This window comes from Kogia breviceps, chromosome 12 (genome assembly GCF_026419965.1).
Source record: "Kogia breviceps isolate mKogBre1 chromosome 12, mKogBre1 haplotype 1, whole genome shotgun sequence".
Taxonomy (NCBI): Eukaryota; Metazoa; Chordata; class Mammalia; order Artiodactyla; family Physeteridae; genus Kogia; species Kogia breviceps.
The window spans coordinates 7852615-7878432 of NC_081321.1; the positions used below are offsets into that span (position 1 = coordinate 7852615).

The window sequence follows — 25818 nt, forward strand, 5'->3', positions numbered from 1 at the left end:
AACTTTTTTTATATTCTCTGTTCTCAATTCAGTGGGCCATCCTATGACGGCCATTCTGTGTGATCCATCAGTGGGTGCCCAAAACAAGAAACGTGTGTGTAACGCAAGCCCAAAGATCCAGGAAGCCAGAAAAAAGAGAGTCCAGAAATTCTGAAATGTATCCTCTTTTTCCATGCAAGAAAATACAGGTGGGTGATATGCATAGGGATGAGAAGGCTGGGGTCAAGCAGAATTCTAAAGTCACGACTCAAGCCGCATTTTAGATGAAATCTGCAGGAATTTTGCCCTGCCTGCACTTTCTGTTTTTAACTAGTTAGGGAAATTTAATGGAAAATGGAACGGCATTGTGCCCCTGGGACTCTGGCTAGTGACTAAACATCCTAGGGGTCTGTTTACAGAGGTTGATTTGTTTTAACCCTAGAAAAGCAAAAATAAGGCTAGAGTGTCTTACCCTTAAATCAGCACGGATACTAATCTGAGCAGGCAGAACGTGTGTTCAAGCTTCCTATAAATGCACCATGCGTAGAAATCAAATGGGAAAACTACCCAGTTTCTGATCTGTGAATCAGTATTATATGGCAATACCAATAGCTCCTGCGCTTATATAGAATTTGACAAGTTACAGAACAGTTCCCACGCATTATATCTTATTTGAGTATCACAACAGCCTTGTGTTGGGTGTTATTCCAATTTTACTGAATATCTTCAGGACTTGATACTGGTTCTTCAGAGGTAAGAAAAATGGGTCGGTCCATGCTTCCTTTTAAGGAACAGATATTTTGGCTCCTTTGTCTCAATTGATGCCAACTTCATGCCCTAAAAAACAGCAACCAAAACCTAAATAACGGAGTAAAAAGGAAAGTTCTTGCAGTCCTGATAAAGGCAACTATCCAGGCCATGCAACCTTTAATTTTTATAATTACTACATGAAACCAAACCATCCTGCAGGTGGCATAGTGGGCTGCCCATCTGTCAAACTTCACAGACCCGGAGGGTTTTAGGACAGAAATAAACTCAGTGATTTATGGCCCAATGCCTTCATTTTAGTGAGGAGGAAGTGGAGGTTCAGAAAGATTAGATAAGATTGTCTGGCTTCCAGTTGCAACACTGCCTCTTGGCAAATTCCTTAACTTATCTCTACCTCAGTTTTCCCATATGTAATATGGGAATAACAATACCTATCTCATGGGGTTGTGTGAGAATTAGGATAGTGCCTATACTTAGTAAGTACTAAAAAAATACTGTAGCCAGTACTACAATCATCATCATCTACCAAGCGCACATAGAAGAGTTGGGACTAAAATCTGACTTTAAATCCAGTGTTCTTTCTACCACAGGACATTATCTAATTCTGTGGGAAGAGCTCTTCTGCCCCCTTTGAGGTGCCAAAGGCATTACAAGTAAATTCTTGTTTTCCACATCTAAATGCATAGTAGAAACTGGATTCAGAGAAAATGGATTCAGAGGCAATGGGCATCTAAGAAATTGGGTATTAGGTAGATATCCACCATCACCTCGAAGAAAGGCACAACTGGTTATCTGGAATCTGTATTTGTATGGAGAGTTTCACACAAACAAGCTACAGAAAAATAAAACATGGTAACTTCAGTAATAGGGTCAAAGAGTATATAATTCTCCCTCCTCCTTTCTAGCGGCTGATTTCCCATTGTCCTTTATGTGAAGAGGAAGTGGGAAGGAGTATTTTTTAAAAATTAGAAAGTCTGATATTCAAGAGTTGTCACAGACCAAAAAAATAAATAAATAAACTTACCCATGGGTTAGAAGGAAGGGAGAGAGGCACAGGCAGAGCCCAGAGGGGTTTTAAGGCAAGGAAACCACTCTCTATGACACTGTAATGGTAGACATGTGTTGTTACAAATTTGTCCAAATCCATAGAATGAACAACACCAAGAGTGAACCCCAGTATAGACTGTGGACTTTGGATGATGGTGTGTCAATGTAGATTCATCACTTATAACAAATGTACTGCTCTGGCAGGAGGTGTTGATCACAGGGCAGGCTATGCATATGCAGGAGTAGGGGGTTGTGGGAAATTCTGTACCTTTTGCTCAATATTGCTGTGAACCTAAAACGGCTTTACACAATAAAGTCTATTTACAGAGAAAGACAAATACTGTATGATATCACTCATAGGGGCAATCTAAAAAAACACAACAAACTAGTGCATATAACAAAAGAGATGCAGACTCGCAGATGTAGAGGACAAACTAGTGGTTACCAGTGGGGAGAGGGAACACAGGGGTAAGGGGGGAAAAAGGGTTATTATGGCCTTATATGAAATCATGTGTGTGAAACTTTTGAAAATTGTAAAGCACTATAGCATTTAAACAATTCTTCATTCAATAGAAATTTAAAAAAATTTTTTAAATAAAGTCTATTTAAATAAATAAGCAAACTTACTTGTCGAAGTACAGAATGGGCTGATTCCATCCCAGCATCAAATGTCCCTGGAATAATAACATGTAACAAGATACAGTTGTTTCACTTCAAGGGCGCCAGAGCAGTTAGGCCCATTACTAGAGAGAGCCTCATCAGAGGGGAAACCAGTCACGGCACTGCAGAAATAACTCTGCTACAGACACGTGTGGAATAGAGTCACAGAACGTTAGGCTACAAGAACCTAGAGAAGGTCTGTCTAAATCCTCTTTCTGTTTCCCAGAGCCTAGCCATAGGCCTGGAACAGAGTAGGTTTTCAAAGCTTGAGAAAGAACAGGGAGAAAAACTCTCTGGGACACAATATTCCTGAGATGAATATTGGTGTGATCATAAGACCCCCATCTGTCCACTGTGACACTGGGGTCCCCTATGACTAGATGGTCCAAGAGAATGAGACCAGATTCTGGAGCCTGCTGGTCACGTGTTCGCTTTAACAGATCCCAGTCACCCCGACCTGCCCCGCGAAGTACAGGGCCTTGGTTTCCACGTGCCGGCAGAGGAGCCCTTCCCCGCATCCTGGGACTACACGAGGTGGCAGGATAGGGGTCAGATTTCCACCTGTCCTCTGATACTCCCCTAAAGAGCAGAGTGTCACCAAGGCCAGAGCCCCGAGGGCACAGTGCTGCTGCTGTAATCCTACTAAAGCCGGTAAAGGACGTCTTAACATCTTACTGGAAGTAGAGGAAGAGCCCTAGACTCCTCAAACAGTATTCAAAAGACGACTTTACTTGTAAGTTTTTCTATTGCTATTTCTTCCACCTCCTTGTCCATCGGATTCCCAGGCAGGCTGTTGGTTGTACTCTGCGTTATACTCAGTTAGGATTTGCCTTTGCAGCTGCACTCCTCACTGGGGTTAACTTGAGGCTGTTCTGCCTGCTTCTCTTTGGATTTCTCAGTGGGTTCTTTTCCTGGATTATTCACTAAATGGTTCAAATGACCCTTCAATGAATTCCTAACTGAAATCCTGTTCCCAAACGTCACTGAATTCTCCACCGGTGTGTCTCAATCTGTGGGCATTGTTTCATGCAGAGGACATGAAACAAAAGGCAGTCGAGCAAATAACAAGCAAGAGACCGAATGTTTCAGCAAAGTCTACGGTAAGTCTCTCTCCCACCTCCCTCACTGTGAGACGGGAGTAGAGGGCACGTCCGTGGCGCTCCCCACCATCTGGAAATGCTCTCTGCGCTGTCCAGTACCTTAGCCGTTAGTCACAGGTGGCTGTTGAGTGCTTGCGTTTTAAATTTTATTTAATTTTAATTATTTTAATTTATATAGTCATCTACTGCTCGCAGCTACCATACAGGACAGGACAGCCTTTGCTGCATTGCTTGTGTGACAGAGAGACTTAATTCTTCCCAGCTAAGGAACTGATGATGCCTTTTCCCTGCTACTTGTCCAGTCCAATTTCCCTTGTCAGGAGTGAGAATTTCCTCAGAAAAAAAATTTGGAAACAACTGAGAGGTTTGGACTTCACTAGCGCAAACACACTCTGAATCACTCCCATAAAACCATTCTTATGGTCCTGCTCTACCCGCTGACCAACCTGATTGCCATTGTCCAAATTTATCCTTATTATTGTTGACATTAAAAAGAACACCGCGGAAGGGCTCATGCCTTGTACTGGAGCGGAGCGTTTGACTTTGTTCTGTTTCCAGGTACCCTCACCTTGCCATCTCGTTTAGACGAGCTGCCATTCATTAAACGTTACTAAGGGTGGCAGAGAGGGCACGCAGGTGAGATGTCCGGGGAAACTCAAGACGGATGGGCGAGGCTCCTTAGTAACGTTCGCACAACAGCTTTCCCTACATCACAGCCGGCTCGGGCTCTAAGCCCTCCTTCGCTGTCCAAGGCCAAAAGCCAGAGACTTCCACACCCAAGAGTCAGGAACTCACCAACAACCAGAGTGAACTTAGGACTTGGACTCCGGCCCTGATTTTACCACTTACTAACTAGGACCCTAAACTCATTTCTGCAGAGGAAAAGAAGCCTCGTGATACTGTCCCCCTTCAGAGCTGTTACGCTGATCTCTAGAAAAAAAGATGCAAATGTTACTTTTCATTATTATTATTTTTCAGGGCTCCAGACAGCCTTAGTTTGGAAGGCAAAAAAAAATCCTCACAGCTTCCCCTACTGCCGCTTTGATGACAGATTGAACGGTAACGTTCTTTACCCCACTCTCTTCTTCCAAGACTTTTTCTTTGTAACTCACCCAACGTGGTCCTGGCAGGGCTTTGTTTCATGAGTCTGTGTCTAATACATTACAGATGCTCCAAAACCATTTCTTATAGGAATGAAATAATTAACGGGGTAGGAAACAAATCAAAATTTGAGCCAGACCCAGGTGAGGTGGGATTCATGGAGATTTCCTTAAGGCCAGTGAGAAAGCTAGCAACCCGGAAACTGGGCTGTGCCTGGGATTTCCTGTGAACTTGATTCAGACACTTTGGAAATAAATACCGAGTGTTGCTGAGGTGTTTAAAGTTGGTAGCAAGCTGACCAGCAGCAGAGAAGATGGTGAGTGAGAAGGCAGAGTTTGCAGGGCCCAGGGGAGCCGAGCCACTTGGGGTCAGCACTAGACTCCCTGGGAGCAGAAGACGGCCAAGGTCGCCCTCCTCGTGCTGGGTCTCCGGTGGGGAAAGAAGCATGGGGGCAGATGTCGGCTGTGCTGAGGTAAGGCAACACCCAGGCCCGGGCCATTCCCCCACTTTGCGGTCTGCTTATGGTAGAAAGAGAATTAATTGATAGACGATCCACTAAAATTCATTGGGCCGGTCACCAGGGGCTGAATGAGTGGGAGTCATTGGATATAAGGGACCAAATCAAAGATTTCAAGGCAAGTCAAGGATAACAAAAAGTGTTGACTGAGAGAAAAACAGACAACCTAAAAGTTGCAAGTTGAGTTTTATTAGGGGGTCTTCCTGAGGACTATAGCCGAGCAGACAGCCTCTCAGATAGCTCTGAGGAGCTGCTCCGAAGAGGAAAGGAAGGAGCCAGGATAGCTATGCATTTTTCGCTGGAGGGGGAAAAAAAACCCACACTTTGAATTGAGCATCAAAAGAGTACTGCTGCTCACAAAGAACAGACATCTCAAGTTAATGATATGAGTGCTCTTCTATGTATGAGAAGATGCAAGAATCTTGGGGTCATTGAAATTTTTCCGTCGAGATGCATCCTAACTATCACAGGCCAGTATATCCAAAGAAGAGAATGCTTCCTGTTTTCTTCCACGCTGAATTCCCCTCAGGGTGCGTTATCCTGAGCGACTGCAGCGACAGGGCTGATGGCTTGATCCTTATAGAACTGGAATGGCGGGCGACATTCCTTTCTTTACAAAAGGGGACAGTTATTAGAATCATTAAATGCAGCTGTCACTTTCAAATAAAAATGTATGCACTATGAAGTATCAAAACCTACTGGGAATTGAGCAGAGATAACCAGTTTAGTAAATCAGTAGCCTTTCTTTCTTAAAAAGAAAGGCTAGTATAAAGCATCAGAGATCAATCCAAATCCTTATGACCGCGTCCTCTTACTTGAAATAATCAGAATAAATAAAGCTAAAAGAACAAGGAAACTCAGAAAGAAAAAACCCACAGATATGGAAAAACATGAAATATATTCTGTAGCTGCAAAGTTAAGTATACTCTGGAAACATGTGAGTGTTAGCAAAATCCAGCCAGCTGTTTAAGCTATGTTTTGGCTTTAAAATTAGTTTTCCTCCATTGAGGAAATAAATTGAGGGATGGGGAAGGGGAAGATGAGAGGAAGATTGGAATTCAGTAAAATCTATTAGAAGGAAAGGAAGAAGGTAAAAGGGAAAACCAGTGATCAGCTAGATCTCAGGGGCAAGATAAGAGGATGAAAAGAAGTTATCCTCGAGTTTGAAGAAACTCAGAGAAGTAACAGGACAAAGGAACTCTTCACGTGTCCCTCTGCAACCCAGGCAGGATGAGGAAGCTAAGGCACAGAGAGGTTAAGAAACATCCAGAAACACAGAGCTAGTTAATGGCAATTTCAAGGGCTGGTGAAATATCCATAACAACTTTGTTGTGTATTGTTTTGATAACGATTTCAGTCCAGTTGTTTATGACTTAAGTGAAGTGGTTTCAATCCCCTTATTTATGGCAAAGACAACAAAAAAGGAGTTGATTTTAGGAGTAAAGTTGTTTTGCTATAAGAGTGAAGTAAGCTGTATCAGGATGTCACCATCTCATCTGTTCTTGATAAGCACTCAGGCTCAGCTGCTAAGGGGCTGCCCTGGAGGCTTATCAATAAAAACAGATGAAGCAACTAAGAGAAGGGGATATTTAGGCTATAAATACCCAGAGTTTGTGAGGACTACATGAGAGTTTCCATCTTGGCAAAGCTACCCCTTGCTGATCTAGTCTCCAAAGACCTTGGTGCTTTAGCTCCTGCCTTGGTGAAGGTGACCGTTTTACTGGCAGTGGCCAAAGCCGTGCAGCAGCCTGAGAAGAAGCTCACCTTGGCCACCAACACCCATGTGCCCTCATTCCCTAGCAACTGCTCTAACAACATGGGACTTTCCACTTGAGTTTCACCACTGCTGGACAGCAGCTTGTGGTCGGTTAAGCTAACTCTCCCGAAAGAAAACCAACCTCATTAAGAAATGTACACCTCAGGGCGTCCCTGGTGGCGCAGTGGTTGGGAGTCCGCCTGCTGATGCAGGAGACACGGGTTCGTGCCCTGGTCCGGGAGGATCCCGCATGCCGCGGAGCGGCTGGGCCCGTGAGCCATGGCCGCTGGGCCTGCGTGTCCGGAGCCTGTGCTCCGCAACGGGAGAGGCCGCAGCAGTGAGAGGCCCGCATACCGCAAAAAAAAAAAAAAAAAAAAAAAAAAAAAAGAAATGTACACCTCATACGAACGCAGACTTTATTTCTGTCCCCTCCCTTTACCTGGGAACAATAGTGTAATTAATCTATCATTTGTTAGGAGTATGTCATTTCTTTATTGGCTTATTGAGACCGTTATCCTATATGCTATAGGCTGGTGAAATTATTGTAATCCCTGCAGTGAACCTGTGCTCAATTAACTATTGGCAAAGACCATTTCAGTCTGAGCATAATTTACCGCTCCCCCAAACAAAACATATGTCAACAGATGGATTCATCAAAAGCTGATTCACAGCATATAGACAAGACCTGAGCCTAGCTCTGAACCTTCCAACAATTTTTCTTGACCCCAAATTCTTCCAGCCAGTACTAAGGGGTCTTAATGATGAACTTTCAAGAAAGAAAGAGAGAGAGAAGAAAAGCCTCACATAAACAAGCACATGACCCTGCTGATAAGAAGCAAGTCAGGGTCTTTGAGCACTCTCCACTCTGTCCACAAATGCAGCAGAGAGCACGAGTGAGGAAAAGGAAAAGGAAGTAGGAGAAATGTCAGGATTGCGGGCTTGTTCCAGGGTCCCGGGCCAGGAGCCTTCAGGACGGTCACCTTCCTAAACCGAGCCTGGCTAGAAGCTGCAATCTTCTTATTCACTGAACGTGAACCGAACAAACGTGTGGAATTTAAAAAAAAAAAAAAAAGAGGAGAAAGACTCCAGGAGAAGAGAATGTCCGGGTCAAGTGAGAACTAGGTGATTCCCTGAAAAAGCAACCATGACTTAAAATGCATGTGACCTAAAACTGGAAAGCACATTTAAATAGCAAGAGCTCCTGGATGTTGTCGGCCACATGCACCACACCTGAGTCGTTAGGACAGCAGGCTTGGAATGGATGATGGAAAGCTGAGAAGATCAACCCCTGCTCCCACAGATTATACTGTTCACCGCACATGCCCCAAGCCCCTTGGGAAAAATTGGTACCTCGTCATGGTTTTCACGGCCCACGTCTCACCTGACAGGTCCTTTGCTCCTGGACCTTGGCTCAGAGGCTCAGAACCCTCCCCAAGGGCTCCAGGAGAGACTTGCGATTCTTCCTTTAGATTTTGCACAGCGACAGAGCACTCCCACCAGTTAAGGGAATCTGGGCAGTCAGAGTGGCCCTGGCCTCCTGTTCCAACTGCCTCACCTATCCCCTCAGTCCACCTCTCCTCCTCTTCCTTCAGCCATACCACCCTGAGCTGAAGCAGTCTTTTTTTCTAGAACTGTCATCTCTCCCATGCAGTTCAGGGATAAAATGGAATTTAAGTTCATGAAGGAATGGCAGAGAAGACAGAGAAAATAAAGAATTTTTAAATTGTGCTTTGAGGTTGCATTGGCAATACACCATCCTGATTTTAAAAGTCACGTGGGCAACAACTATAATAGAATAATCTGTAATGGGGGCGGGGAGGGGAGGCGGGAAGCAAATGCAAAACTATATATACAACTTGCCTATAACTGAGTAAAAAGGAAAAAGCAGGGCATAATAGACACCTATGAAAGGCTGTGAAGGAAATGCTACCAAATTGCCTCGTGTGATTCTACGTGTATAATACGATTTTGGATATTTCTCATTTATTTTAATAATAATAATTTCATTGAGTGAGCATGATTCGCTTTTATTATAAGGGGTAAATTATTATTATTATTATTATTTTTTGCAGTACGCAGGCCTCTCACTGTCGTGGCCTCTCCCGTTGTTGAGCACAGGCTCTGGGCGCACAGGCTCAGCGGCCACGGCTCACGGGCCCATGTGGGATCCTCCCGAACCGGGACACGAACCCGCGTCCCCTGCATCGGCAGACGGATTCTCAACCACTGCGCCACCAGGAAAGCCCGGTAAATTATTTTTTAAAGAAAATATAAATGCTGCCATCCTTTTTATATGTTCTGACATGTATATTAACTCATTTAACAGATACATATTGAGTGTCAGATATTGTTCTAAGTATTAGTAGAACATGAAATAGGCTTAGTTCCTGACATCATGGTGAAGAGAGACATCAAGAAATAAACAAGTAAATATAAATAAGCTGGATGAGATTAGTAGTGTGGAAAAAAAATCATCGAGGAAGGGTTACGGATAGTGCTGGTGTGGCAAAAGTCTGGAGAAAGTTAGTGGCTATGCTGTTTTACATAGGGCTCTGAGAAGGTCTCCCTGAGAAAAGCTTTTAACAAAGTGAGGGAGACAGCTATATGCTATCTGGAGAAAGAGTGTTCTTGGCTGCAGGAACATTAAGTGCAAAGGCCCTGAGGTGACATGGGAACGGGCTTGGTTAATTTTCTTCACGCACTGTTGCCTGGTCTTCTCCCAATATAGTATGAGTAAAATTAAGAGCCACCAGAGAGACATTTTCAAAACATAAATATATATACCAGACTTAATTTATTCAACAAATATTCATTGAGTGCCTGTAAGATACCAAGCACTGTTCTAGGTGTGAGGGACCAAGCAAAGTCCAAAACAAAGTTCCTGGCCGTAATGAAGCATAACCTTGTGGAGGAAGCAACTGGCCAGTTAAAGAAGTAAAATATATATACACTTCATACACCACACAGTACAAGCGGTAAGAAGGAAAGCAAGGCAGAAAATAGACACAGGGCTCTGTGTGTTGGGGGAAAAGCCACAGTCCTGGATGGATTCCGAAAGGGACATAGGCAAGTCAAAAAGATGAAGGGACACATAGCTAATTTTCCTCCTCTGGAATTGGTGCTTCAATATGGCTTTATAGTGATAAATAAAGATCATAATTTCAAAACAGCAACAACATTCTTCAAATCAGTTTAAGACCATGTTCTGTGTTATTCCCACATTTTTCACAGAGCAACTGGCATGGACTTGAGGAATGTCACTGCTTAAGTTTAGCTTAAGCAAAACAGAATTCAGGAATCAAGTCTGCTAGAATAACAGCTAACATCTATTGAACACTTTACAGGGCAATCACTGTTCCAGGGGCTAGATATACGTATATTTAATTTATATAAACAAAACATATTTATCTGCACAGCAGTTCTGTGAAGTGGATACTATTATTCTCAATGTATGAACACAATGAATGAACAAAATGAAAAGTTAAACCACTTGTTTCAGGCCACAGTTAGTGAGTGGCTGAGCCTGGAACACAAATCCATGGAACCTGCCGTCCAGGGGCAAAGCTTGAACCACTGTAACACGCGTACTGCTTCCATGGCCCGAACAAAGGAAACCCATACATAATGGATCTCTCAGTAAAACAGGGATGACTTAGAATCACACAGTGTTAGGTCTTGAAATTAATCCAGAAATCTGGTCACACAGCCTGATCTTAGAGACCCAGAAGGAGTGACCCAAACCCAGATGTCAAGTGTTCAAATTCCCAAGCTGTCCTTTCTTCAGTATAATGTGTTTGTGTTAGCTGTTGTTTGTGGCTGTATATCTAGAGCTATAAATCACACCTTTGCTTAAAGAGCATTAATAAACAAAATTCCCAGCAGGGTGTGCCTGGCCCTTAGGACTTAGGAAGCCAGATTTCTATAGAATGCATACTCATAAAGCTGCGTGCGTGTGTACGTACATACGTGTTACTGTTCTAATCTGGTGGACTGTTCTGGTACCATGGGTGGTGTCATTCCTCACAAAGATCCTGTCGCCCCTGCCATTTGTGGCAGGAATCATCCCCATCTGACACTCTTTCAAGTACAGATTTCCACTGGCTTGTAACTAGCTCTTGCTGGTAACACATTCCTTGGTTTGGTAAATCTCTATTCCGCTTCTAGTCAAAACGGTAATGACGAAACCATTCATATTGATAGTGCTCTGCAGTTTGGTTCAGTAGTGACAAGTCCTAGTTGAGAAAATAATAGTCATTCCTGAGGCTGGAAGCAGGGAAATACAACAATAAACACTGCTCATCATTTCCCCCTCCCAACAAATATTTATCATGCACTTATGTGCAAAATTAAGAAGAAAGAGTAATCTCTCCTCTTACCCTCTCCCATCCTCATTGGAGAGGAGAACTGGGAAGGGAAGAGCATAGGAGCCTAGGCCTCGATTTTGCAATCTAGTTTAGGAGGCAGATACCTTATCGAAGCAAGTAAACAAGGAAAAGAACAATGCTGAGAGTTCAGAAGGAGAAATGATTGAAATCAGGGATTGAGAAATTTGTATCGGAGACTGTCGCGCATTTGGTATGAATGTTGGTGACTGGGAAATTAGAGTAGGGAAAGGACATTCTGAACCTGAAGCCCTGTGGCACCAGATGTTAATGTAAACCTCTAAGAAAAGATAAGCAAGTAGCCTTTGGGTGGGAGGTGGTCCGCTGATGAGATGTTTTACCTGAAGGGATTCCACCGAAAGGATAAGAAGTCCTTATTCTTCCTTGAGGTCATAAGACAGGACTCCTTTATGTAATTGCTCCCATTTATAGATCCGTTCTGGTTCTCCTGTCCACAGTAATAAAATGAGATTTCTTTTATCACTGCTGACTCCAGGTCCACCCCTCCCCCACCCCCAAATCCTCGGTCATCGATCTTTCACTGAGCACCTGGTAATGCCTCCTAGGATGCTGAACAATGCTCAGAAGAAGGTGAAAATTACACGAGTTCTCCCTGTCAGGATTTCAGAGACTCACGAAAGAGAGGCATACAGAGAAATAATGGCACCTAAGATAAGACTAGCGAGAATGCAGGTCTGGATAAAATCCAAGGAGATAGAGTGTAAAAGTTCAGGAACTGTGGCGTTGGGGGAAGGAAGATCTTGAGAAGAGCCTGGCCTGAGGCCCTCACAGGGCGTTTGCCAGTAAGGGGTGGAATAAACGTTGAAGAGTGATGGAGGGAACACTTGAACCAGATTAAAGGCCAAGTGAGTTTAAAACAGAGTGGTGAGTTTGGTGAGTAGAGAGCATACGGTGCAGGACCGGAGACTTGTTGGGAAGCCAGAGAGAGATGAAGGGCCCTGAGTGTCATGTTAGGGAGCCTGGGCTCCCCCCTGTAACTCAGTGGGCAGATACCCCTCGCTTCGTGTCCACAGGGCGACTTGCTGAAAATGGGAATTTCTGCGCCCTACTCCAGAGTGTAGGACCTAGGAGTCTACATTTTTAACCGCCTCTCCGGGTGAATCTTAAATAAAGTGTGATAACAGTAGCCAGAGTAAGGGGACCTTTGAAAAATTTTAAGCGTGGGAGAAAAGTAAGCAAATTGACATTTAAAAAATACTACATACTGTATATACTGTATGTGTGTGTTTCGTATCTAACCTTTGTACTAGTTCAAACTTATTCTCCATGTGTGGGCATCTCATTTCCCCCATTAGGAGAGAAAGACCGTAGTTACCTCAACATGCGTCATCAACTAATTACTCCTTCTCTGACCACAGCCAGCCGTGCTTCAGGGTCTTCAAACATAGGTGGCAGGAGGCCCCACGCAGGGGAAAGACCACGCCTAAGACCTCCTTCCGAGATCCATACTGGTCCCAGCATCTTCAGCACCCCATCCAATGTTCCAGTGTTGAAGGGCTGCTACCTTATCTGCCATAAGTCTGATATATCTAATTATGGCACTACCCCTCCTTAATGGCTTTCCATTGTCCACAGGAATAAGGCCAAGTGCCAAGGTAAAGCATAAAAAAACCATCGCAATCCAGTCCCTACCTACTTTTCCTAAATTATTTCTTACCGATATCACCGGTGCACTTGAGGGGCCAACCACATGGAACCACTTATCATTCCCAGGTATGTGACATACATTTCCATCTCTGTACCTTTGCACATGCTGTGTTTTCTGTGAAATACCAACTGTCCTGACTCCACATTAGTGTCTGCCTGGGAAACTCCTACTCATGCTTCAAGATCCAGCTTAGATGTCACCTCCTCTGTGAAGCCTTCCTTGATTCCCTCTGAGAGAAATACTTTAATTACTCCACCTCTTTCAACTATTATCTGGCTGTTTTGATTCTGGCAAAGAAGAGTTGTAACAGCTCCTTTCTCTATCACCTATCCTGTCTTTTGCAGCCCTTCGTATATTTAGCATATTTCGTTAATACTAAATTACAAAAATAACAACCACATAAATGACAAATTAACAGAGTTTTTCTCCCTACTGACTGAGCGATTTCCAATGGGATATGGTGTTCTTGTTTGCCCTTTGTTTTAATATTTGGAGAATAGAAGCTCTACTCAACAGGTTTTAAAATTTCTTTCTTCCTTTCATTCTTTCTTTTTTTCTTAACTACTGTTTATGCTCTTGAGCTCTTGTTTGCAGAAAAATCGTTGTATTTCTTTCCAAAGAATACTATGACAAAGTACCACAAACTGCGTGGCTTAGAACAACAGAAATTTATTCTCTCTCAGTTCTGGAAGCCTAGAGGTCCAAAATAAGTGTCCGTGGGGCTGTGCTCTCTGTGACGGTTCTAGAGGGAGAATCCTTCCTTTTGCTTCTTCCTGCTTCTGGGGGCTCCAGGCACTCCTTGGCTTCTGGCAGCATCACTCCAGTCTCTGCCTCGTCTTCATATGGTCTTCTCCCTTCCAGAGCCTTACCTTAATTACATCTACAATGGCCCTTTTATCAAATAAGTCCGCGTTCCAGATTCCAGAGATTAGGATGTAGGCGTATCTTTTGGGGCTGCTACCATTCAGCCCACTACAGTGATCCTCTTGCCTATAAACTATGTGTCGATAGTGTTTTCATTATGTCACAAATGCTAATAAAATGTTTGTGACATTTTGCCATAACTTAGGAAGTGCCTAGGACACAATGTCACCAAGTGTCATTCTTACAGATGACAGAAGGTGATATAGCAGGAAAACTGGATAATTGACCATCGTTCAGATTTGCTTTGGATGTTAACATAACTTAAACTCTTGACATAGGAAACCACTAAAAGAGCAGCTGACTTCAACGGTCTTTAAAAATGCTTGGCTGCAACCAGCTAGTCTCCTTCCCCTGAGAGATTTACCTTGTCCTCTTTGGTGAATTTGAACAGTGTAATAGTTGGGAATCAAGCTCTCCTGGAATTAAACTGAGATTTACCCTGTTTTAATCACCAAAGCAGAGAACAAAGAAATGTTACTACTCAAGAAATCCTATTAATTCTAAATAAAGTTACACACAAGCACACACCAAAGAGTCTAACATTGAATAACTTACATCTAAAAACTTTGTTTGCAGTTTAACTCAGGGTTTCTCAACCTTGGCATATTGGCATTTGGGGTTAGATAATTCTTTGCTGTGGGGCTCCTGTGATTAGAGGGTGTAGCCTTCCTGGCCTCTACCAGCTGGATGCCAGCAGCCCCTCCCTAAATTGTGATGACCCAAAATCTTTCCAGACATTGACAGATGTCCCTGTGGGACAAAACTGCCCCTGAATGGGAACCACTAGTTTAAATGGGAAAACTCATATTTTAAAAATTGAAAAGTAAAAATTTCTGTGTTGATTTGTGTCGAAGGGAAAGTGATCCTGATAGTTGTGATATTACAAGTTTGCTCCTAAAAACATAGAAAAGTTTTTATGGGGAGCTAAAATAGAAAGCAATTATATGTTTCAAACTTATTGTTACTTATGCTTTCTGAATTTATTTCTCCATATTAAAAAATGGAGATTATAATACCCCTTGGAACACTATGAGATCAAGTAAAATAACAAAATATAATACAAAATACAAAATATAATGCAAAATAAATAACAAAATATCAGAGGGCTAAGCACATAGCAGGTGCACAAAAAAGTTAATTTTTTTCTTTCCTCATGGACCTATAGAGGCCTTTCTGTTGTTTTCTTTGGTTGTCTTACTATGTTTTTTTCTTGTGTGTTTCATCATAACTTTGGTTCCAGAGGATTATATTAAGACTTTGTAAAGTGATATTCTTTTCTAAAGCAAACCAGAATCTAGATTTGGCTGTTTGTGGAACTTCCTTGCTTTTAATTTTAAGGGAGAGAGAGACAGGGAAGGGGCGAGAGCACACTAGAAAAAAGGAAAGAATATCTCTTTCCTGCAGCCACCCTGACAGATATTGTTTTAGAGAAGTTCGAAAAGAAGTTAGAGGAGCCACATTCAGAAAAGACTGTAAAAGACTCAGAGTATAAGCAATGCTAAACTTACCCCATAGGTTGCGTTTTCCAAAAAGATCTTGTGATCCACTCCATTGGTGGAGGGACCTCTCTACATGCAATGTTATTGAGTGTGGATTTCCCACTGGGACACTACTGGCCTTCACTGGTAACCCATTCCTGGGTACAGTAAGTTTTCATAGCTCTCCCACCTAAAATATTAATAACTAAACATTAATGATAAAAGGGCCCCAATGTATGAAGAAAAGGGTTCCAGTTTGGTTCAGTAACAAGATTGTGCTATAATGGAGCTTTTATATCTTTAGATCAAGTCAGTCTTCAAACCCCAGGTTTACCTATTTAACTAACGGATTTTCTACAAGGGCCTCAAATTAAGTAAGTTCAAAACAGGGCTCCTCTTCTCTCCCCAGAACCTGTTCCCCTCTTGTGTCACCCATCTCAGTGATGTCACTAACCTCTCCTACTCCCTACTCATCTCTGCTGACCTCTGCTCTGGCCCTAAACTTGTCAGATGTGACCTTCTCCCTTTCTCCCTTACCCCACAGATCTAATAAGCTAAAAACCCTGTCGATTCAGTTTCTTAAGTAGCTTTTAAATCTGTGCCTTCCTTCCATTCCCCTTTGAATGCCATCATGTTTTATTGGCAACAACCTCCTAGCTGGTTTCCCTGACTTCAGTCCTGCCCCCTCCAATTTCTGAACACAGTATATAGATTTTTCTTCTGAAGAGCAAACCTTTTTGCCTCCTTGTCCCACTTAAAACCTTTCACTGGTTCCCTCATTGCTTTCTGGACAAAGTTCAAACTTTTAATACAAAGGCTTTGGCTACTTCCCAAAGCTCATTTCTTGGCACTAGCCAGTCCTCTAGCACTGTGGTCTCTGCACCACCACCCATAAACACTCAGTGTAAACCACGGTCTCACGAAGTGCTTTCAGTTTCCCGAAACGCCACACGCACCTTGCCCCTGCCCCTCCCGCCCCCTAACCCCTAACCTTCTTTCAGCTTATTTTATCCTGCTCCGTCAGTTTCGGTTTAGACATCTTTCCTCCAGGGAAGATGTCCTTGGTCTGCCAAGAGAGGGTCACGTGTCGTCCTCTGGGGTTCAATTTCACGTTGACTTACACTCACAAGGCAGTAAGCTGCTTCTTGTTCCACAGTTTTATCCCCAGCTCCTAGTCCATAGTGTGCTGTTAATAATAGTTGTTAAATAATTGAAATACCTGGCAAATGATAATTGATTTCAGTTGTCTTGACTGTGATCCTTATATTTATCTCAGTATCTCGTATTACATACTTATTTATTGATTGAATAAAGAGGTATGCTTTTTCTATCACACATAGATCTTTCAGTCTGTACCCAAGCCCACTGCCGTTATTGTCTATATTCAATACAGAGAACTTTCTCCTAAGCTCAGGCCCAAGTTTTGTTTATTAGTTTGTTTCTCTGTTACGTTGTTTTTAAAAATTGCCAAAAGTGTAGTTTGCATTTTAAATGTTCTTTTAAAATATTTAAACAATATTTTTAAGACATCAATGATGTAGTCTGATTTTTTCATATATTTCCTTTATAAAAAAATTACAGTAAAAAAAGTACATAACGTAAAATTTACCATCTTGTCCTTTTAAATTACAAGATAGATAACATGTACTTATCTAGCATGCATTTTTATTATATCACTGAAACTAAAGCAAAATACCCTGTTCATTGAGTTAAAATGGCCTGCTCTTTGTATGTACACTTCAGAACAATTAGTAAGAAAAAACAAAAGTCTAGAACTCACTCTGTCTTTCATATTCGAATGACACACTGCACGTGAAGATGTATACATCTTCTCTTCTGTTTTTTTCATATCAGGGTGCCACGCCCATGGTCTAAAACAAGACCTCTGATCAAGCTTGTATCATTCTCAGATTAACATTTCATCTCCATCATCTCAACGGTGAAGTTTGTTAACTTAAAACAATAAAACAGCCAGTTATTTTACCAGCAACGTGGGTTTATTCGGGAGCAGCAAAAAATTGCAACTTGGGGACATGCAACCGTGGTGAACCCCATGCAAGTCCAGTAAAACAAAAGAGAAGAAATTATTTTATAGAGAAGGAATTTGGGAGCTATAAAAACACAAAGTTCATTGGAGGAAACTGGGAGTTCAAAGTATAGTAGCTTTTCATTAGCTGAGTTTCGAGAGTCTTTCTTTCATTGGCTGAGCTGTTGCCAGGCAAGAAGAAAATCTTTCTTCCCCCTATTGACAACAGTAGTGTCACATCCTGCCAGAAATGTGAGGTGCACCTCTCTCCTTTGGAATCTATATTGACGTCAAATGGTACGTGCCTGAGAGCTCTCTCTTCTCGCCTCTTGACTTCATCTTAATGAGGTTTCCCTTTATTCGTTTTCACAAGGTCAGTAGGTTCTTCTTACTTTTTAATGGCCTAAAAGGGGTCTACATAGCCTCTGTTAAGACATCATGAACTTCAGCATGAATTTTAATATGTACAGGTGTTCTGGCCACATCTACAAGTGTTCCCCTGTCCATCTCTTCGCTACCCTAGACTTGTTCCAAAAACTGTAGTGCCTTTTCCTCTGCAGCTGTCAATCCTCCTGCTATTCTCCTGGGATGAAGACCTAATAATAAACACACAAACACAAAACCGTCCCAGCCCTGGAATTCTTCACTTAGATGCAACCATAGTTCATGGTTAAGTAAAATATTGTTTTGAAGGGATATTCTGGATCATTCACACCCTTTAATACAGTTAAGTTAATATAATGTGCTGACTTTCTGAATACATTTAAGAGGCTAAATAGTCCGTTAAATGCACAGGAAAAGAACAGACTGCTTTAGCAGAGTGTCAAAGCGAAAGAAACTGTAAAGCCATCTTAACCATTTTTAAGCATAGAGTTAAGTAGTGTTAAGTATATTCACATTGTTGTGCTACGGGTCTCTACAACTTTTTCATCCTGCAACACTGAAACTGTATATCCACTAAACATTCATCTCTCTCCTCTCCCCAGCCCTTGGCAACCACCTACTTTCTTTCTCTATGAGTTTGACTACTTTACATACTTCATATAAGTGAAATCATACAGCATTTGTCCTTTTGTGAATGGCTTATTTCACTTAGCATAATATCCTCAAGGTTCATCCATACTGTACCAAGTGACTGGATTTTCGTCTTTTTTAAGGTGGCATAATATTCCATTGTATGTTTATACCACATTTTCTTTATCCCTTCATCTGTCAATAGACCTTTGGGTTGCTTCTGTGTCTTGGTTATTGTGAATAGCGCAGCAGTGAACATGGGTGTGCAAAATCGCTCTTTGAGATCCAACTTTGGTTTCTTTTAGATAGTGAAGGAGTTCAGAATATGCTGGTTTTCAGCTTCATATATGTATTTGTTGAGCTTACTCTTTTTGCTTAACATTCTGTTTGTGAGATACAACCATACTGTTTCATGTAGCTTCAGATCATTCAATTTTGTTGCTATATGCTATATGATATTTTATAATTTTACCGAAATTTATTTTTCTATTCTGGTATTACAGGTATATGATCTTTTTCTGGTTTGGGACTATTACAAACAGTTCAGCTAATTGCCTTCTTATTCAGTTATCTCAGTGAATATGTACTAGAGTTTCTCTAAGATAGTTACCCTAAAGTAGAATTGCTAGGCCATCGGTATTCATATATTCAACTGTGCTAAATAACTAACATTTATTTTTCAAAAATATTGTACCAATTTAAAGTCTTATAAGCATATAAGAGTTTTGCAGTATTCCACATCCTCACCAGTATTTGGTGTGACCCCATGTTACATTTTTCTGACCTCATGGGTGTGAGATAGTGACTTATTTTGCATTGTCCGTTTTGCCTAGGAATCTCACAGGTCAAGAGAGGCCATCAGTCGCTTCCATCTTTTGAGGTGCCTGTGATATTTTAAAAAAAATAAGAAATGCCAAAGCCCAAAAATATTGTATTATTGTGCTATTTATAAGATAACTACAATTTTAAAACAATAATCCGTTTTTAATTTGTAAACTAATTGTAATTCACATTACAAGCAGTGTGTCCCCCAGGAGTGGAACATATGCACGTTTTAAGTCTCACAGGGAACGTCTCCCATCTCGTTAACGTATACCTATAACTGTATGTACAACTCTCATTTAGAGATAACGTCAGAAAGTCCTGTCGAAGGAACTTTTCAAATAGAAGTCCTGAGCTGAATGGTCATACTGACTTCATCCGTCTACCCCCGACTCCCCCTCCCTCCTGCCACCCCACCCCCATCTCCACTCCCAACTCCTGCACTTGAGAAAACCGTCTTTAATGTCTGCTGGACCTATTGCTTCCACCCCAATTTTGTTAATGAAATCCTTGAAAGTGAACATTGAGGGAAAAACTTCAAAAATAATTCACAGAATAATAGTCCGGTGGATATGTCAAGAGAAGATCAAGGGATCTTTCCTCCTGCTTTGCTTTGTGGGGGTTCTTTACTCAACAAGCATTGATTAAGTACTGTCACATTCAAGGAAGTGTGCTTAAGCACTTGGAAGGAAATAAAGAAGAGTAAAACCAGGTGCCTGCATTCCCTGAAGCTCATCTGCTAGTTGGGGAACTAGGCAGGAAAACACCCAGTAATCAGAAGGCAGTATGATCAGTGCAATAGAAGCAGAAAGAACAAAGGGATTAATAGAGAGGACCTTTGACTTAGAGCTTGAAATATGAGGAGTTTACCTGTTGGTCAAGAAGTAGGTTTCCCAGAAAATGGATAGCGTAGATAAGCGGTCACTGCATTGGGAAAGTGCTTGGTAGTCTGGGAGAACACATACCAGTGCAGTGTGGACCGTCTGAAGGTTTGCTTCGGAGACAGACGTAAGAGCGAGTAGTAAAATGTAACACTGGGGCCAGATCCTGAATGCATTGAGTGTCACGACAGACACAAACTGTTAATAATAAATCATCAACAGTTTAACACCGAGCAGTGATATGACCTCATTTGCACCGCCCCAGAGATCATTCTTGTGGCAGTGCAAAGGATGGCTCGGGAGAGGAGAAAGAGGAGCAGACTGTCTCGTCTAGACAATGAAACGAGGAACACATTCACGGAGGAGCGCCAGGATGAGCTGGGGTGGGGGGTGCGAAATGGCACCCGGGCAGCCGCGCTACGGGCTGTGTCCCTGTAAGAGCCAGGTCTTTTCTATTACCGCCTGCTGCTTTCCTGAGTCACTTGCCCCGTAAATCACTGCCCTGGAACCACCGCCCAAATGGGTCTCAGTGCAGTCATCTGTTTCGGGGGGCAATCAGTGGATCCTTGGGACGACGGTGGGCTATGCGGGTTCCACAGCGTGGGAGGATTACGTTGCTAGAAGGCATCCTAGAATCGAATCCCGTACTCAGCTGGGGAAAGTTAGGTCCAGAGAAGCTAAGTAACTCACCCAAGTCCCTAACAGCTAATCACTGGCTGAGTCAGGACTCAAACGTGTCCCAGGATCCTGGGGTTCCCAGCTTGTCACACAACAAAACAAAGACAGAACCCAAACTCCAAGTCCCTGTGTCCCGCTTCGGTTGTTTTTCTCTGATGAGTCACACTGAAAGTTATCAGCAGCGATGTGCATAAGATCCCTTGTGGACACTGTTGGGTGAGGTGCTGGTACATTTAGTTTTCTCACGGCGGCGAAGGCACAGCACCAAGCTCTGAAACACACAGACGAAATACAGTTACTCCCTGTGGGCGTCTGCTCACCTGGGCAGTTCTGTCGACGCTCCCCTTTATTCTTTTTGGCGTAACGTGAGAGGAGGTCCAAGAGTTTGTAGACAAGCCTTAGCGAATGCACAGCACCAGTCATGGTGGGGGAAAAACAAGGTCATTAAGTAGCAATAGAAGAGGAACAGTAGATTATGTGGTGTCCAGAGCAGCTGACTTGAAGAAAGGTAACTCAGTAGAGGATAGGTGCACTTTCTGATTTAATACTTGAAATGAGATAGATGTAGCCTGTCTGATGCAGAATTAGGTAGGTAGCCAGTGTGGGGTGTGAGATGAAACAGCCCTGACCAAAACCACATACTTATCACATTTCCCAAGTTGCCAAAATTTGCCACCATCATAAACAGTTTTTTGAGTGATAAACCATTATCTCTAGAAACTCTGACCTTTCCCTTCTATCCCTATTAAAATGATTGGATGCACTAATTAATTCATTAATATTAATTGCTGTAATGCCTAGTAATATGTGGATGCTGTGTGTTTAAGGTAAATGACCATAAATGCAAAGGTTGGCGTGAGAACTTTTATCATATACTTTATCTCTTTTGATCCCCAAATCGGCCCTTGTACCTAGGTAACATTTTCCTCATTTTAGGATGAGAAAACTGAGGCTCAGAGAGGTTAAGGGAGTCACACAGCCAGGAAATGGCAGAACTGTGATTTTACTCCATGTCTTCTGATCTCAAATACCATATTCTTTCCATTACATCTGTTTGGTATATCAGCAGAAATCTCTAAGACAGATGGGGCTCACATCTCAAAAAAGAGACTAATACAAGACATAACAGAGTATGGGGGTAAATAGCAAATCCAGATTTAAAATACTTTTTGAAAACACCTCTTACATCAACAGCTGACTAAATGTTACTGAGTGTACACTGTGCCTATGGATTAAGCACTGTAGCTAGGAAATACAAACCCATGGCTCCATTTTTTTAATATATTAGTTTCAAGTGTACAACATAGTGATTCAGTATTTTATATACATTGTGATATGATCACCACTATGAGTCTAGTTACCATCTATCACCATACAAAGTTATTACAATGTTATTGACTATTGCTTATGCTGTACATTACATCCCTGTGACTTACTTATTTTGTAACTGGAAGTTTGTTCCTCTTAATCCCCTTCACCTATTTCACTCATGCCCCTCCCCTCTGGCAACTATCACTTTGTTCTCTGTATCTATGAGTCTTTTTTCTGTTTTGTTACATTTGTTTTGTTTTTTTAGATTCCACATGTAAGTGAAATCATATTTCTCTGTCTGACTTATTTCACTTAGCATAATATCCCCTAGGTCCATCCACATTTTCACAAAAGGCAAGATTTTTTCGTGGCTGAGTAATAATATATATATCACATCTTCCTTATCCATTAATCTAGCAGTGGAAACCTAGGCTTCTTCCATATCTTGGCTACTGTGAATAATGCTGCAGTGAACATTGGGGTACATATACCTTTCTGAACTAGTGTTTTTGTTCTTTCCTGATAAATGCCCCAAAGTGGAATTGCTGGATCATATGGCACTTCTATTTTTACTTTTTTGAGGAACCTCCACACTGTTTTCCATAGTGGCTGCACTGTTCACGTTCCCGCCAACAAGGGCTCCCTTTTCTCTACATCCTCACCAACCCTTGTTATTTCTTGTCCCTTTAATGACGGCCATTCTGGCAGATGTGAAGTGACGCTGGGGTTTGATTTGCATTTCCCTGAGGATTAGTGACGTTGAGCAGTTTTTCATGTGCCTGTTGACTGTGGCTCCTGATACGCCGTGCACCCATTGTGCACCCATTGTGAACCCATAGGTGTCTCCTAGGAAACACTGGCAGCGTTTTTAAAAATATATATTTAAATGAATTCAACAGGTATGTTTCCTCAAATACTCAAAAACCCCACCCATCCTCTGAAGGTAGTTCTGTCTGAAAAAAAACTGAAGAATTTCCTAATGAAGCAGAGGCTTGAATCCAAATCTTCTATTCTGTTGGTTTTCATACTAATTAGATAAACTTCAACTAAAAATAAAAGAAAAAAGAAACTGTTCTTTAAAGTGTAAACTTTGAGTCTGCACGCATTCTTTAGAAGAAAATGAAGTAATGCCCTGACAACAACACACATCCGACTTCATTGTCTGAAGGAAGCACAGAATCACCAGGACATCGTGTCAAAGTGCAGATGCTGATTCTATGGGATTAGGATGGAGCCCGAGGTGCTGCATTTTAACAACCTCTACATTTTGAGCAGCAAAACCCCAGACAACACATGAATGCTCAGGTTTATATATATTGACAAATGCTGGCTCCCCTCCATTACCAATAAAACAAATTGTTAATGAGGCAAAGTTGAGTTGCTTGCTCACCACCATAAAGGTGCAGCAGCTCAAAGCTGGAGGGCAGGGTTGAGATATTTATGACGTTTGGGGGTTTGGTTTAAGATGCGTCTCTCAATGCGAAGACTAGATTAGGATTTGGTAAAGATTATGATATAATGACAAAGATTGGTGGACAGCAAGGGTTTGGAAGAGTCTCGGGGAGTAAACAGCTGTTTGATGTCACCTACTGGAAAGTTGAAGAGTCTGATTTTGCAACTTTTATTTTCCTGGGCAAGAGCTTCCTAGCATAGCAAAGACTTGGTGAAGACAATAATAGTACACAGTACATAGTAAATAATACAAATAGTAAAGCCTTACCAGTAGTAAGCTGTGCGAGTGTAGATGGTTTCGGTTTGTAACCGAGGCGCACTTGGTGTATGATGATAACACTGGTTTCCTGCCCGGAGCCAGGCTGGGAGTAAAGGAAGCCAGGAGGGGCGCAATGAGCGAGAAGGGCTTTTGCGGCAGAGAGCGCCACCTGCTGGCTCGTGTGAGTTTATGAAAATCTAGGAGTGCAGTGGTTGGTTTTAATAGAATGACTAGGCTGCCACCTACTGATTTATTTTTAAACTTTTCAAATGTTTTACAGAAAGTTTACTTTCAGGTAAGACATGTATATCAAGCACCAACTATATAAAAGATGCTAGAAATAGAAAAATAGGTAACACAGTATGGGGAAGGCAGTCATGAAGACAGGTGAGCACACAGAAGAGATCGTGGTGAGGTTAAGAAGAGTGCAGTGTGCCGCCCAAAGGACAGTTGGCAGTCAGATCGGGGTGACCAGAGTAGGCGGCAGTTAAGAAAGCTTTATGGAGGCAAGGAACCCCCAGGCATCTCTTGAATGAAAATAGACAAGCAAGTATGAGGAGAGGCTAGGAGTCCTAAGCAGAAGGATAGGTGAGGTGCATACACTGCCTGCCAAGTGATTAGCATGGCTGAGCTGAGAAGTGTAGAGACAGAACCAAGAGAGAAAGCCGGAGAGGGAGACTGGACCAGACCCTGGAAGGCTTCACGTGCCACACTTTGGAGGTTGTCCGGCCGGAAATGACTGAAGAACCCCTGACGGGTATTAAGCAGGGAAAATGCAGGATAAGACCACTGTTTACAGATACAACACAGGCAGAAGTGCCTTTTCTTTAGAAGAAAGTGAAATCGTAATTCAGTGCATCAATTTGGAATTTTGATTTTTGTTTCAAGTCACATAAACCTATTCTATTCACTTAAATGAAAAGGGAGAATTTATTGGAAGGTTATCATGAGTTCACCAAATCATCATGAGGCTGGAAGAGCTGGCTTGGAAACCACAGGAGCAGAGGCAGTTTGGAGGAGGCGCAGTAGTTGTCTCGGAGTTGGACCAGTTTGACCAAGAAGATTTGGCGGCAGTAGGACATCGCTGTCACTGCCGACCTGCATTAGCCCCCTTCACCCCAGTGGAAACACAGGATGGTCAGCCCTCCACCGTCTGCCCACACCTTGGTTGCTAGGTCACTGTGAGGGATAACTGGCCTCTCAGACTGCAACAACAGAGTATTAATTAGGGGATCTGTTTGGCTGAAATAACAAAGACCAAATCTAACGATGACTTAAACAAGGCTGACGTTTCTTTCTCCTTCATGTAAAGGTCCATGTTGGTTTCTCTGTGAAGCCAGCACTGGCCCAACCTCTCTCTGTGTTTTTACTTTGTAGTCCTTCACACATAGCTTCCGTTTCGTGCTCCGAGATAGCTGCTCCAGCTTCCCCCATCACTTTTCCATTCCAACTGCAGGAGGAACGGGGAAAAAATGAGATGACATGCTTTCTCTTTTCAGAGCACAACACCGAAGTTGTGTATCTCACTTCTACGTATAAGCCATTGCCAGAACTTGGTGACATCGCCACGTCCAGTTGCAGGAAAAGCTGACAAATGTCATCAGGATTCTGTTTGGCCACATGGTCAGTAATTCCCAAAATAGGAAGAAAGGAGCTAGATTGTGGAAAGGTCAAAATGTAAAAGTCAAATGTCCGGTAGACAGGTAGATTAGGTGGAAGGACATATGTTAATCATCTGTGTAAGATATAATTAGAACCAGGAACAAGGAAATGTAACTGAGGGTGAGAGCAAATGTTTTAACATATGAAGGATTAGATTCTTTAGGATTTGGAAACTGACTGGATGTAGGGAAAGAAGAATGGGAGGGGCAACAGGTTTATCTCAGTTTTCTAACTAACTCTGAGGATGGTGTGGATCTTTGAGCCGTCACTCAAATAATGACCATAACAGGAAGTATATATATTACATTAGGGTCTGTGTGACATCCCAGCAG

General features: G+C 42.3%; 2 long non-coding RNA genes across 2 annotated transcripts in view; one reads left to right on the forward strand and one right to left on the reverse strand.

Annotated features, from left to right (window-relative positions):
* The window catches only part of LOC136792252 (uncharacterized), a 39916-nt gene extending 35303 nt beyond the window's left edge, over positions 1-4613 (forward strand). The window contains exon 3 of the long non-coding RNA XR_010835763.1: positions 4533-4613. This is a non-coding gene — a long non-coding RNA (uncharacterized lncRNA). The remainder of the gene's footprint in view (positions 1-4532) is intronic.
* A 14789-nt stretch (positions 4614-19402) lies between these two features.
* On the reverse strand, positions 19403-23941 carry LOC136792340 (uncharacterized). The gene is made up of 2 exons (XR_010836000.1): positions 23834-23941; positions 19403-21073 (listed from the first exon to the last, which is right to left on the reverse strand). It is a non-coding gene; the product is annotated as an uncharacterized lncRNA (long non-coding RNA).
* Positions 23942-25818: the final 1877 nt, after the last annotated feature.